Source organism: Cupressus sempervirens, chromosome 3 (genome assembly GCF_028749045.1).
Source record: "Cupressus sempervirens isolate cs-2001-9-10 chromosome 3, ASM2874904v1, whole genome shotgun sequence".
NCBI lineage: Eukaryota > Viridiplantae > Streptophyta > Pinopsida > Cupressales > Cupressaceae > Cupressus > Cupressus sempervirens.
The window spans coordinates 559,709,583-559,721,990 of NC_143120.1; the positions used below are offsets into that span (position 1 = coordinate 559,709,583).

At 33.2% G+C, this 12,408-nt stretch overlaps 1 long non-coding RNA gene across 2 annotated transcripts in view; it reads left to right on the top strand.

The window, feature by feature from the left end:
• Positions 1 to 8,824, top strand: part of LOC149567646 (uncharacterized) — a 93,781-nt gene extending 84,957 nt beyond the window's left edge. Inside the window, exon 4 of one of the 2 annotated variants that reach the window (XR_016361646.1) lies at positions 8,266 to 8,824. This is a non-coding gene — a long non-coding RNA (uncharacterized LOC149567646). Of the gene's footprint in view, positions 1 to 1,419; positions 1,789 to 8,265 lie in introns of those variants that run through there. The other variant, XR_016361645.1, reaches the window with a different exon arrangement.
• Positions 8,825 to 12,408: the final 3,584 nt, after the last annotated feature.

Consider the following 12,408-nt stretch of genomic DNA (forward strand, 5'->3'; position numbering starts at 1 on the left):
AAGGTCACTATTCTTATGAATTGACCTGCTATGGAACAGACTTAATGTTGCATCCTTGTGGATTCAAACAGATCAAGTGAGGTTGATGCTAGGTAAGCACTTGAAGATTTTTTTTCAGCTTGAGATCAAGTATGATATCTCGATTCAACAAGAAATAGGCAAAAGTACCATTTAGTTCAACTGAGGTAAATAAATGGAAGCTTCTTTTTCTAGTTATGATGCAATCCATCTTGACAGGTAGATAACAGAGAATACTGATTAATTATTGAAAAGTTAAATAAAGCTTTCTAAATACTACTAATTATCCAATATTTCATAATTGCTACAAGCATGTAGATATGTGTTCTTTGGATATGGAGTTCAAAAGATTGCAGCAGTTATTTGGCATCCACCCACAAAAGGTTGTAAACATTTTGAGAAGCCCTTGTCAAAAGTAAAATTTGTGATAGCTTGAGCTAAGTTAGATTTGGTGAAGAACACATTCCTTGCATAGCGAGGGTGTTAGTTTTACTTTTTTATGATCTTTCATTGTTCTACCAGCTAGCCCAGTGGTAATTAATATTAAATTTGGACACAAAATTATGGAGGAGGGCTAGTAAACTAATGAGTGTATGTTGGTCTGTCCAGTAAGCCCCATTTGATCAAGTAAGACCAGATCCACTAACTGACGGCACATGAATACTGATTGGGAGACCTCATAAAGCACATGAATCGTTGAATATGCCAATAGCGATTTTCCATCTCCACTACCACCACTCCCAACTAATTGGACAACCTATCCTATAGATGGGCACTTATATTTAGAATTAACATTCCTAAATCTAATCACTAGTGTCATGTCAAATCTGACATTTTTTTTTGTTTGTTTTATCCTTTTTATCTCTATTTTTTGTTCTAAGTGCACGGCAATTTTATGTCATGTTTTTAGAAAAAACAAAGTGTTAGAAATCCATCTCTAAAGCACTTTAGTTCTATTTTTGTACACCCAAGTCAGTAGTGGGCACTCACCTTTGTAATACGAGAAAATTCAAAATAAGATGAATATTTACACAGCAAGTAATATAATTTTGATTTCATTTTACTTATTGGTTTTGTAATTTCAGCAAGCATACTCATTCTTATTCATTTATGTCAGTTGAAGTACTCAAAAGATGACAGTCTCCATGTAGAAATTGCATGCAATGGGCTGGATTTTAACATATGCAACTGCCCACCAATTATTGAGACAATTTTATCTAAACCATAAAACAAAAACCAGCTTCTTTCAAAAGTGGTTTTGTTATTTTTTAAGTATAAAACAACCCAAAAGAAACATAGAGCATAGCACATCCTTGTACTTTTTGTGCATTTAATTCTTTTTGCTAAAACTCTGTTATTCTTGACCCTTAGAAATAAACTAATTGTTTATCAATGATCCAGAGGGTCCGTACATTTTTACCTCAAATGGAGATCCAGAAAAGCATACACTAATTGGCATCATAACATCTGCACGGGTGAAAAATAAATTGCATGATTGGATTCTATATTTATATAGAAAATGTGCAAGACAAAGGCTCAAACAAATTCAGATTGGATGTGTATATCAGATCAGATTTAAAATAAAGCAATGTAATATGCCCACTCAGTAAACCATAAAACTAGATGAAAATGGAATCTATAACAAGATGTGTATTTTTATTTGTGTTATTTGCATGAGAGAAATTATAATTTGTTTGCCATCACCTACAATCACATTAAGAAATGGTTGTATGAATTAAAAACACTACATCAATGTTGCATAGTTGTCTACTTACTTGAAGTCTTAACTCTAGTGATATTTTAATATTTAATTGGATAAGTACTCAATCTACTATTTAATCTTTCAATCGGTTAGCGTGGTAAAATCACATAATATTGTATACTGCAATAAAGATAGAGAAGGGATACTAGCAACAAAAGAAGGTGAAATTTATCATTAAGAAGAGTGAACAATACCTTTCTAGGATCTTGTTTGCCACTAGTTGACCTAGGTTTGCGGTGGAATTTTGATGAAACATGAGGTGTTGGGCTAGAAATCTCCACCTTTTCATTACTCCCTATTCCAAATCAGGTTGGCATTAATCTTTTGATCAACCATCTCTTTTGGCCATGGAGAATTGTAATTGCACTAGTATTATTAATCAATCATTTATTTTTAAGTATGAAACGAAGGATCAATGAAAACAAGGTCCTCATTTGATTTAGAAATGAATTAAAAGCTTTTCTAATTTTAAAAAAGAGAAACAATTGCTATAAGGAAGCAAACTCATAAAGATATTTGTAAACTACTTGAATGAGGCTTCAATGCTTAAAATATGAATCTTCATTACACAATAATTTTATGTTTTCTTAAAAGGTGAAAGTAGATGCAATTCAACCACAAAGAAACCCATTATCACTTTTCGAACAACTCCTGAAGAATCTAGATCCAACAAATTCCTTACTTTCAACAAGATCAAACTATTACATAGTTATCCATCACTTGGACTTTAGGGTAGATGGAGGTTCAAGATGTCACTCAGTTCAAAAGGCTGAACATCTAGGTCAAAAGAATGTGAATTACTTGTTCAAACTAGTTTGAAGAATGACCACAAGGAAAAAGACCTTTATACAACCGACAATTAGATTCCCTAATCTACTACAAAAAAATGCATTTGAAGCCTCAATAATCTCTGGACTAGGACAAGTCAAACGTGGCACGATTGTGTTGCAGTAGAGGTTCCAGCTACCACTAGGATCAGCACTAAATATATAAATTTATCTTCCAAAAGGCAATGTTTTTAAAAGCTCTAGTTTATGTATATTCTCAAAGAATTAGAAAAAGGAAACTTACCTTAAATTTAGAAGAAATGGATGAGGTTAGACACACCTTTGAGCTAATGGTGGAGGTAGTGGAAACAGACTCCATAAGGTAAGAATGATGAAATATGTTTGAGAAGGAAGGAAAAGGATAGAGAGCAACATTTGGATTAGCAGGCAAGCTATGGTTTAACTTTATATAATTAACATGTGACTCAAAAAATAGTTAGTTTTATCTATTTCATAGCTTCTTGAGGATCACTTTGTTGCGTCAATTAATAACATATCCAAACATAAAATCATGGGTCTAAAACAACAACATTTAAAATAAAAGAACGGTTAACATATGGCATACTTAAAGCAGTGCCGACACTGCAAACTAGTATCTCCTTGAGGAATTAGATAACAAACATGCATTCAATAGTCTTAAGCAGAAAATTTATTGGTAAGATCTTATGATATACTACAGTTCAATGTTTATGTAGTGCCTCCTACCTGAAATAACATTACCTTAACAACAACCAGATGGGTAATTTTTTCAGACTGCATTGCTTATGGAAATTATTTGTCAACTATAAAATTGTTTATCTTGCCAGTCAATTTCTGATGTTCTTGTTAAAAAATGTATTGAAAGTGCTTGCACATAGCAAAACAAGCCAACAAGTTGTATTCTAATTATCACTTAGAGATGTACAATTATGGAGTATGCATAGATGATCCTTCGGGCCCTAGCATGACTATGTTGGGTTTTTATGATTATAACAACAAATATCATTATTTTGATAGTGTTTGCTTCATATAAGAGTTCCTAAGAGATAAATATGATAGGAGGAGATTCTAATGGACCAAAATATTATGCCAAGAACTTTCGATTGATATTTTTTATAGGCCTTTAATGACTGATTATCTGACCACAGTCATGGCTGGCTAAACATTATAACAGTGACAATCATCATTAACTTTCATTTCATTATCTAAATGAATTATAAGAAAACATTTTTATGACTTCTAAAGTGTAAAGATCCTTCTTAGGGCGTGGAATATACAAGGTGATTCATGAGAAACAAATTTGATGCCATTTCAATGAACACTGTCAATAAAAATAATGGATTCTTTGAGATAGGAGGGATCTATTAGAAGGTATTATTTATCAAGTGTCTGTAGTTGGAAGATGTGGAAAAGTGTATAAATAATCCTTATATTGCACAACATTGAGACATAGACCAAGATCAATCTAGTATATTCCTTACCCCAACATTCGCCTATCAACACTAATAAATAGTAATAAAAGAAAAGTCTCATCAAAATCTAGAAATCTAAGATATGAACATGTGCACCTTTTAGTTTCTAATTTCAAAAATAATTACCCATTGATGCCTTAATCGGTAGAATTCATTACATACCTCTTATAGAACATATGCTATCAATATATGTTTGCAATACAGTTCTTGCTTGATGTTCTTATAATTTTTTGATTGGAGTTTGATGAAATAATCGTATCTGCATAATTAGTCAAAAAGGTAAGTAGTATCTATTTCCAATTTCCATGCAAATTCCTTTCATGGTAATATCTGAGAATCAAAAAGGTTGTGGAAGCTAAGAAGCCTACAAGACTAATACATACCTACAAAATCTAGTGCAGCATGGTTCCCATCAGTGCAAGTACAAAGATCTTTATCCTTTCATTTAAAACTGCTCGCCTTGGACAGTTGAAACTAGGTCCTACCTGTAAATAGTTCCCAACAATGACACTTCAAATTGACAAAAGAACACATAAAAATGGAGCTTCATCCTAAATATAAGGTTATGATAACAATTATATTCCTACTATGTATGATATTCATTTTGGAAGAGATATTAATAAAACATAATGAGAGGAAGATCCATACCTTAGATCCAGATATAAATAAATCTGGATGGACAATGAAAGTATTATTTTCATGGTTAATAACACATTTTCCTTCAGAATGAACTAGAAAAGCATCCTGAACCATCGATTTGGTAGCTAGTTGTAGATAAATTTAATGATACTTTGGTATGAGTTTTACCCATATCTACTGTTGTTTCTTTTGGTCTTGTGTGGATTGATGGTGAAGAAGGTGGTGAAAAGGATACAACTTCTTTGGTTGAGCCATGAGTTATTTTCTTGATTTTGATTGTCAACACCATTGTTTTAGTTTCTTAGAAACTATATAGGCATGTATAAAATATCTTTTTCTCCTGTATTTCTTCCAAACCCCCAATAATTCTTCAATTTCCTGGATATCCCTACTTGTGTTGCTCCACTTAGTAACAGAGGTTTGGGGTCAAATTTCATTTTATTCCCAACTTCTTTGGAAGTTGCGTTCTTCTCCTCAACTTCCTCTAAGATCCTATTTATTCCTCCTATTTCTCCAAAATGATGTTTTACAAGTTTAGCTACTACATATTATGTCACTGCAGTCAACATTAGACCATTAATTTGGCTTTTAAATACAACTTTATCGCTGTCTTCTAGTACTTGTGTCTCATTCTTCACAGTTTGATTCTCACCAAGCAATGCTTCATGCTGGAAGTCATTTTTTGTATTTACATTTATGTAAAATAACGTGTTCATGATTATGAGTAATGGACAGGTCATCAAAATCAATAGTTCTAATAACAATAGCCCCATTTAGTTTTTCAGAAGCCTGTAAATATGTAGAATTGTCATTACTGGGGTTTTCACTAATGATGCCATTTTCTTCTTAAGTCTGCAAACTATTCAAATATTCCGAAAAATGATGGTCATGACTTTTATTCAAGTTGTTAATTTTATCCTGACAATGAAAATCTGGTTGCTCATGCCTTTTTCAATGCTTGTCGTTCTTGAGCAAGCTCTTCCTACTCTTGCAAAGCCTTCTAGGCTGCAATTCTCTTGTAGTGCACTTCAAAGTGTGCTTTCTTTTGGCAACTAAGTTTGGTGTTGAGAATCCTCGCACCTCTTCTAGACAACTATTCTATGGAAAGAATGACCATTCCTCCCATGTTAGTGATTTGACCTGAAATCTACCAAATGAAATTGGACAATGATCATGAAGCTGGGAGGAAGGCTCAACCTGTCATTATCACATCAACTAAATCAGAACATTATTGGATTCTACAACAATGTAAATTACAACTAAAAACAACTATCATTATAATTGATGTAGAGCAGCATGGAAAACTTCTTCACCTTTCAAGGGTCTTGTTTATCCACATATCCTTCCATCATATTAACATCTTAGATGCATTTGACATCATATTCCAACAACCAAACACTAGGATCTATTCTTGATCCAATTAGAAAATGGATCAAACTTCCATCTCTTCAAGGTAACATCATAATCATTGACTCAAAAGTACCAAAAACCCATTAATCCTTCCATCAAGGATCAAATAAGAAACCAGAATCATGTTTCCCTCAAAGAATTTATTCAAGAACACATTAGCTCAGGTTTTGACATCTATATTAGAGTCCAACTTCATGCCCTGTTAGGCCTTGTGACCACAACCCACCTATTGGCCCTCTTCCTGCAACACAAAATCATTACCATTTAATCCTTCCTAGTATTTCATTCTCTAAGTTTCACAAAACTGGTCAAGAGACTATTACATAGAGGCAATCCAATCATGCCTCGATAAACCAATAGGTTGCTATCAGCGATATATACTGGTATTCATTAACAGTTGAACTGTGTCACTTACATCAAGACCTTACTCACTGACAATTTGCAAATGCAGTCAATAGATTGATTAGAATTATTATAAAGAACAAAGGAACCGTTCAATGAATTAATTCCCAACTAATTCACTCAAAATGCAAGGCCATATCATGGACAACTGCAAGCAATATATTGTTCATTTTTTTTTGTTTATGGATCTTGATCTATCATACAAGGTTAATTCACAAACAGTCTTGATGTCATTTGCAAATCAATGAGATCACCGCCAACAATAAAAAAAATTCATTATAGTGTCACAAGGAACAAGTTCATTGTCAACTAATAAAGTTCTTCCACTACCATCATAAATCAATTAACTTACCCATTATCATAATGCTGACATAAAATTTCAGCCATCAGCAAACTTTACAGTTTCTTAAATCCATTTTCTTCCACCTGTCATACAAGGCTAATAACCCCATTTGTTATGAGACCTCTATCAAACCCATAAGGTTGTTGGCAACAAGTTTAAAATATTGTTTTCTAATAGTACCATTAGTATCCTTACACCCTTTAAGGAACATTTCTAATGCTCCTCTCAACTTCCAAATAAACGTTTTGACAATAGTAGTTAGTCACACAGACAATAGTCAATATATCTACTGACTATCCTCCATTGAGGTGACTGTCATTTATAGTTTTAATAGACTCGTGCTCTGCCAACAATAATGTTCGCACCAGACATTATTTTTTAAATCACTTTGGTGGAAGGGTGGAAAATTGGGTTTGCAAAAACATGTCCAAAAATGAGGGAAAGCCAACGGTTCATTTCAGATTTACATTCCCGATACAGAGACCCAAATTTACTGTCAAAAAAAATCAAAATTTTATAGTTTTAAGCCACTGGGGCATCAAGCCATTCTTACATAACATTTGACATTGCCATCAAATTCATTGGAAAGTATAATGAGTCTACTTCAAAATGTTCCAAGATTCAAATTTTCCAATGGTTAATATGAAAGATGTACAAAACCTTTGTAACCATATCTGTTCATGGGTTCCGCACAGATTTTGTAAAATCAATTGGATCTTTCATTCTATTCCATGACTACAATCAAACTTGGCTCAAAAGATTCGTAATTCTCCATTCTAAATGACCAATCATTTGATGAGCCCTTCGAATCCATTCTCATGCAAAGAAATGTTCATGAACAGAAAAATAACCATGACTAGCATAAAATCATCATGATCATTAGTCAAACTAACTTTATTGCACTGTAAATTTAAAACTATTACAATACAGGGGTTCAGACAGGCTTCTATATGTCTTTTCATACCTGTTGAGTAGAGATGTAACTTGATTTTGATCTTTTTCTTCATTTCAATCTGTTACAGAGATATATTAATAGTATTTTTTTTCCATAATGATTCTCTATTTTCATAATGGTGCACTTTGTTTCATTTCATTAACTTTATTTGATTTTTAGTATTTACTTGAAATTTAAATAATAGGCAAGCGTCTAAATGTGGACTCATACATACAATCACAAAATTTGGGGTTTGAAACAATTCATTCATAGAGGACCAGAACAAATATTAAATCAATTTTTCATATGCAGTATGGAGTAACTATTTTTTTCTAAAAGCATGCCAATGCAAATCTTAGTTTCTAGCATTTCAAGAAATAACTTAGATCTAAAACCATTTCTTATTTTTCTCCACTAAGATCTTTTCTGCAACTATCCTAGAGCCTTCTCTAAAGTGCTAGCTACGATTTACTTTTCAGCAGACAAGCACACGTGGTTCAGACATATAGAGGAAAAAACTCAATTCGAGACTACTCTTGAAAACATAATGGCTTTGTTGAATAAATAGAGAGAGAGGCAAGATAGAGCAACGAAGGCTCCAGTAATAGCTATTCCCTTGCTGACACACCCTCAACTCCTTAGCAGGTACCTGTTACTGTGAGGGCATGCCCCAATGAACAACATATCTGGGAGGATAAAGTTATCAGGTGGATGGAAGGATGACATGGATGGGAATAGTTTTTGTATATGACCATCGTTTTTTGTGCAACATCTATTTATGTTACAATTACTTAACATCATGTTATATAACCATAGATATATGATGTTTTTTTTTATTAGATATGATAGGAATTGATGACTTTGATCATAGTATTGTACTTAATTTATCATGATAAATTATAAGTATAGTATTTGATTCCTTAGACATACCTGGGAAAAACAGGAGTTCTAGTGTAACTCAAAAAGTGATGATCGATGGACGCTATAGTGAGGTAAATTTGCTAATTTTATTATTACATTTAAAAAGTTTAGTTTTAGTCTTGCTAACTTGGAAGCTATTTTCATTATTAGGAATAGCATTCCCTCAGTGATCTGAATATTTCATTATTTTTGAAAATTTATTTTTCGTAACTTGTTTACAATTGCAGATATATTTGCTCCATCATCTTACCTATTGAATGACTGATAAGATATGTTCATATAAACTCCTAGTCTTGGGTGGGGAGATTTATGAGAAATTTGATACAATGCTTGGATAGATGAAGCATGCCATTCATCGTAGGGATCCTACATCCAAATTCAATGAAAGTGATGCTTGTGCATAAACAGAGGGATTGTTGTAACTGCCAAAAATATATAACTAGTAAATAAATAAGTGACAACCTATTTTCTATAGTATGGTTAGGATAGTTTAAGATTAGGTTTTGATTTTGCTAAATACTAGGAGATAAGTCCTATCAGTTCTAGGCCCAATTTGGCTTACTTTTAGTTATAAAACCAAGCAATGTTTCAATCAAAAGACAGAGGAGTCACGGGAAAAAGCCAGACACATATGTCATTGTATAATTTCAAGTGTTCGCTAAATAAACAGAGATTTATGAATGTTATATTTCTGATTTCTCACCATTACATTATCTCAAGAATATTTTCCGAGTGTTATTATTCTGACTGCTCGTAATTTTGGTATCAGAGCCAAGTTAACAATCTGGGGAGTGCTGATGTCAAAACATTGAAGCTAATAATCATAGCTACTATTATAGAAGTCTGAGAGTAAATCTATAGCCTTGAGGCTAACCATGAAGAACATTGAACAAGGCCAAATTGACTCAGGCTGTGGACATACAGAGGAACCATGATTTCTGTGAAATTTGGTCGGTGCTATATTCAATTGTTGAAGAGTTGAGCTGCAGCTATGGAATGAAGTCTCCGTTCAAATGAAGATAATTTTGAGTCATAGCTCAAAACAAAGAGTCAGTTTAGAAATAAAATAATTAGATATTCAACCTAGCTGTCGAAGGAAATCATTGTAGCAACCACTATAAATATCACATTGCAAGCCAGACCTGAAGGATAATTTAGATCACTGCCAAATGAAGGAGAGGAGAATAGTTCTTAAGTGCAGGCAATAGAAGACGCAGTACAAAATTTGAAGATAAAGTCTTAAATGAGAAACGTAGCCGCTACAAGCATTTTATCAGAGGTAAAAATCCCTTTCAAATAAGCTGATGTGTATGAAGTGTTTTACTATGGAAGAGTTTGCAGATTTTTCAATGTTCATAACTTTCTCGTTTGTTAGTGAAATCAAGAGATTCAAAATATTTTAGAAAGATGGGATTGAGGAGCACCTAAAGCCATAAGTTATTTTTAAGATTCCATTCTAGTAAATGAGCAGTTTCAGATAAGGTGATGGATTTTTACTAGGATATTTGAATTCAGTATTATTTGCGCTATTGAAATCTCTTTTCTAAAGTTTCCATCATATAAAGTGAAGAAGAGAGCATTTTTATCTTAGTAAGAATGAAATTTGTACGAGAAGATTATTTTACAGCCTTCTATTGTAATTGGTATCTAAAAGTAGAGAATTCCCAATGGGTGCAAGACAAACATTCAGAAGTTGTTATTGTAATAGTAGCTATGAAGGAAGTTATTATACAAATGACTTATAGCTGGAGAGAGTTCGATTATAAGAACAGGTGATGTTCTTGATAGTGGTAAGAACTTTTTTCAGTTGAGATTTCAAAAGGACAAGCAAGAAGCCCTTAGTGAATGAGGAAAAGTTAGCAGCAGGAAAGTAGAATTGTGGCAAACATTATTACAGCTCACATATCTATGAAGGAAAGGAAGATTGGTGGCAAAAAAAGCGTTGTTGCAATTCTAAGCAAAGAACTCAAAAAGTGATGATTGATGGCTTATAGTGAAGTATATTTTCTAATTTTATTATTACATTTAAAAGTTTAGTTTTAGTCTTGCTAACTTGGAAGCTATTTTCATTATCAAGAATAACATTGTCTCGGTGATCTCAATATTACATTATTTCTGAAAATTTATTTTTTATAACTTGTTTACAATTGCAGATATATTTGCTCCATCATTGATGCAGGAGCATCTAGAGGTATAAGGGCAATCCTGTGTCACCCAAAAAAAATATACTGAGACTTAGTTTTTGTTTCATGTGTTTTCATTTTTGGATACCCATTTGGGTCAAATAAAAGTTCCAACTCTCACAGTTCCACTATCAGTGTGTTTGAAAATCTCGAAAAAATAGGAGCATGTAATTGGGCCATCATTTTGGTAAACTAGAAGGTGTGAATTGGCTAGATGAATGTAATCGTGATTTAGAGCATTCCAGAAAAAGAATCAGGTCAATAGGCTCCACGGTTTGAAAGTTATTGCAATTTTTCGAGTTTTGGAGACCTCCTAAGAATGCTTCAAAGTTAGGTTAGGGGCATTAAATGACCTCGAAAAGGGTCAAAAAAATGGGGGACGAGCAAAGCTTGTCCATAGGGCTATAGAGCGCTTCGAGAGCTTTCCGAAAATGTAAACGGTTCGTCAATCGAAGCTACGGTTCAAAAGTTATGCCTCCCGGAAGTTCGGTTACCGTTTCTGGATTTTTCTAGATTTGCGCCGACTTCTACTGCAGCTTCCGGAACCTTCTATTTGGTCGGTGGGTGCCTACTAGCACTTTCTAAAATGTACTCCTAGTCCTTAACCCTCTAGGGTCTATTTAAGGAGATTTCTGGCATTGTAAAAGGCAGTTCGGAGTGGAGTTTGAGAGGAGGTACTGAAAGGAGAAATTATCTCCAGATTTATGCTATTGTAAGCCGTTAGGGCATGTTTTGAAGTTTATTTTCTCTGTACTGTTTGTACTAGCTTATTTTTCAGTTAATACAATTTCTCTTTCCTGTTGTGTCCATTATGTTCTTGGGTTGTGTCGCCATCAATCATCTTACCTATTGAATGACTGATAAGATATGTTTATATAAACTCCTAGTCTTGGAGAAATTTATGAGAAATTTGATACAATGCTTGGGTAGATGAAGCATGTCATTCATTATAGGGATCTTACTTCCAAATTCAATGAAAGTGATGCAAGTGCATAAATAGAGGGATTGGAAGTAACTGCCAAAAAGATATAATTAGTAAATAAATAAGTGAACCTATTTTCTATAGTATGGTTAGTATAGTTTAATATTAGGCTTTGATTATGCTAAATACTAGGAGATAAGTCCTATCAGTTCTAGGTCCAATTTGGCTTATTTTTAGTTATCAATCCAAGCAATGTTTCAATCAAAAGACAAAGGAATTACGGGAAAAAAAAAACAGATATGTCATTGTATAATTTCAAGTCTTCACTAAATAAATAGAGATTTATGAATGTTATATTTTTGATTTCTCACCATTACATTATCTCAAGAATATTTTCTGAGTGTTATGGTTCTGATTGCTCCAGAAAGCATATTCAGCTCTTTGGGATGTTGCAGTGAAATACCTCATTTCATATTGAAACTATGTTCTAAATACCAAAAAATATGCATCTAGGCTTGGGAGAGTGCTTTCATTTCATTAAGAAGAGATGAAATAAGGGTTCATGAAGGCTCTTCAGAAAATGTATATTGATGGGG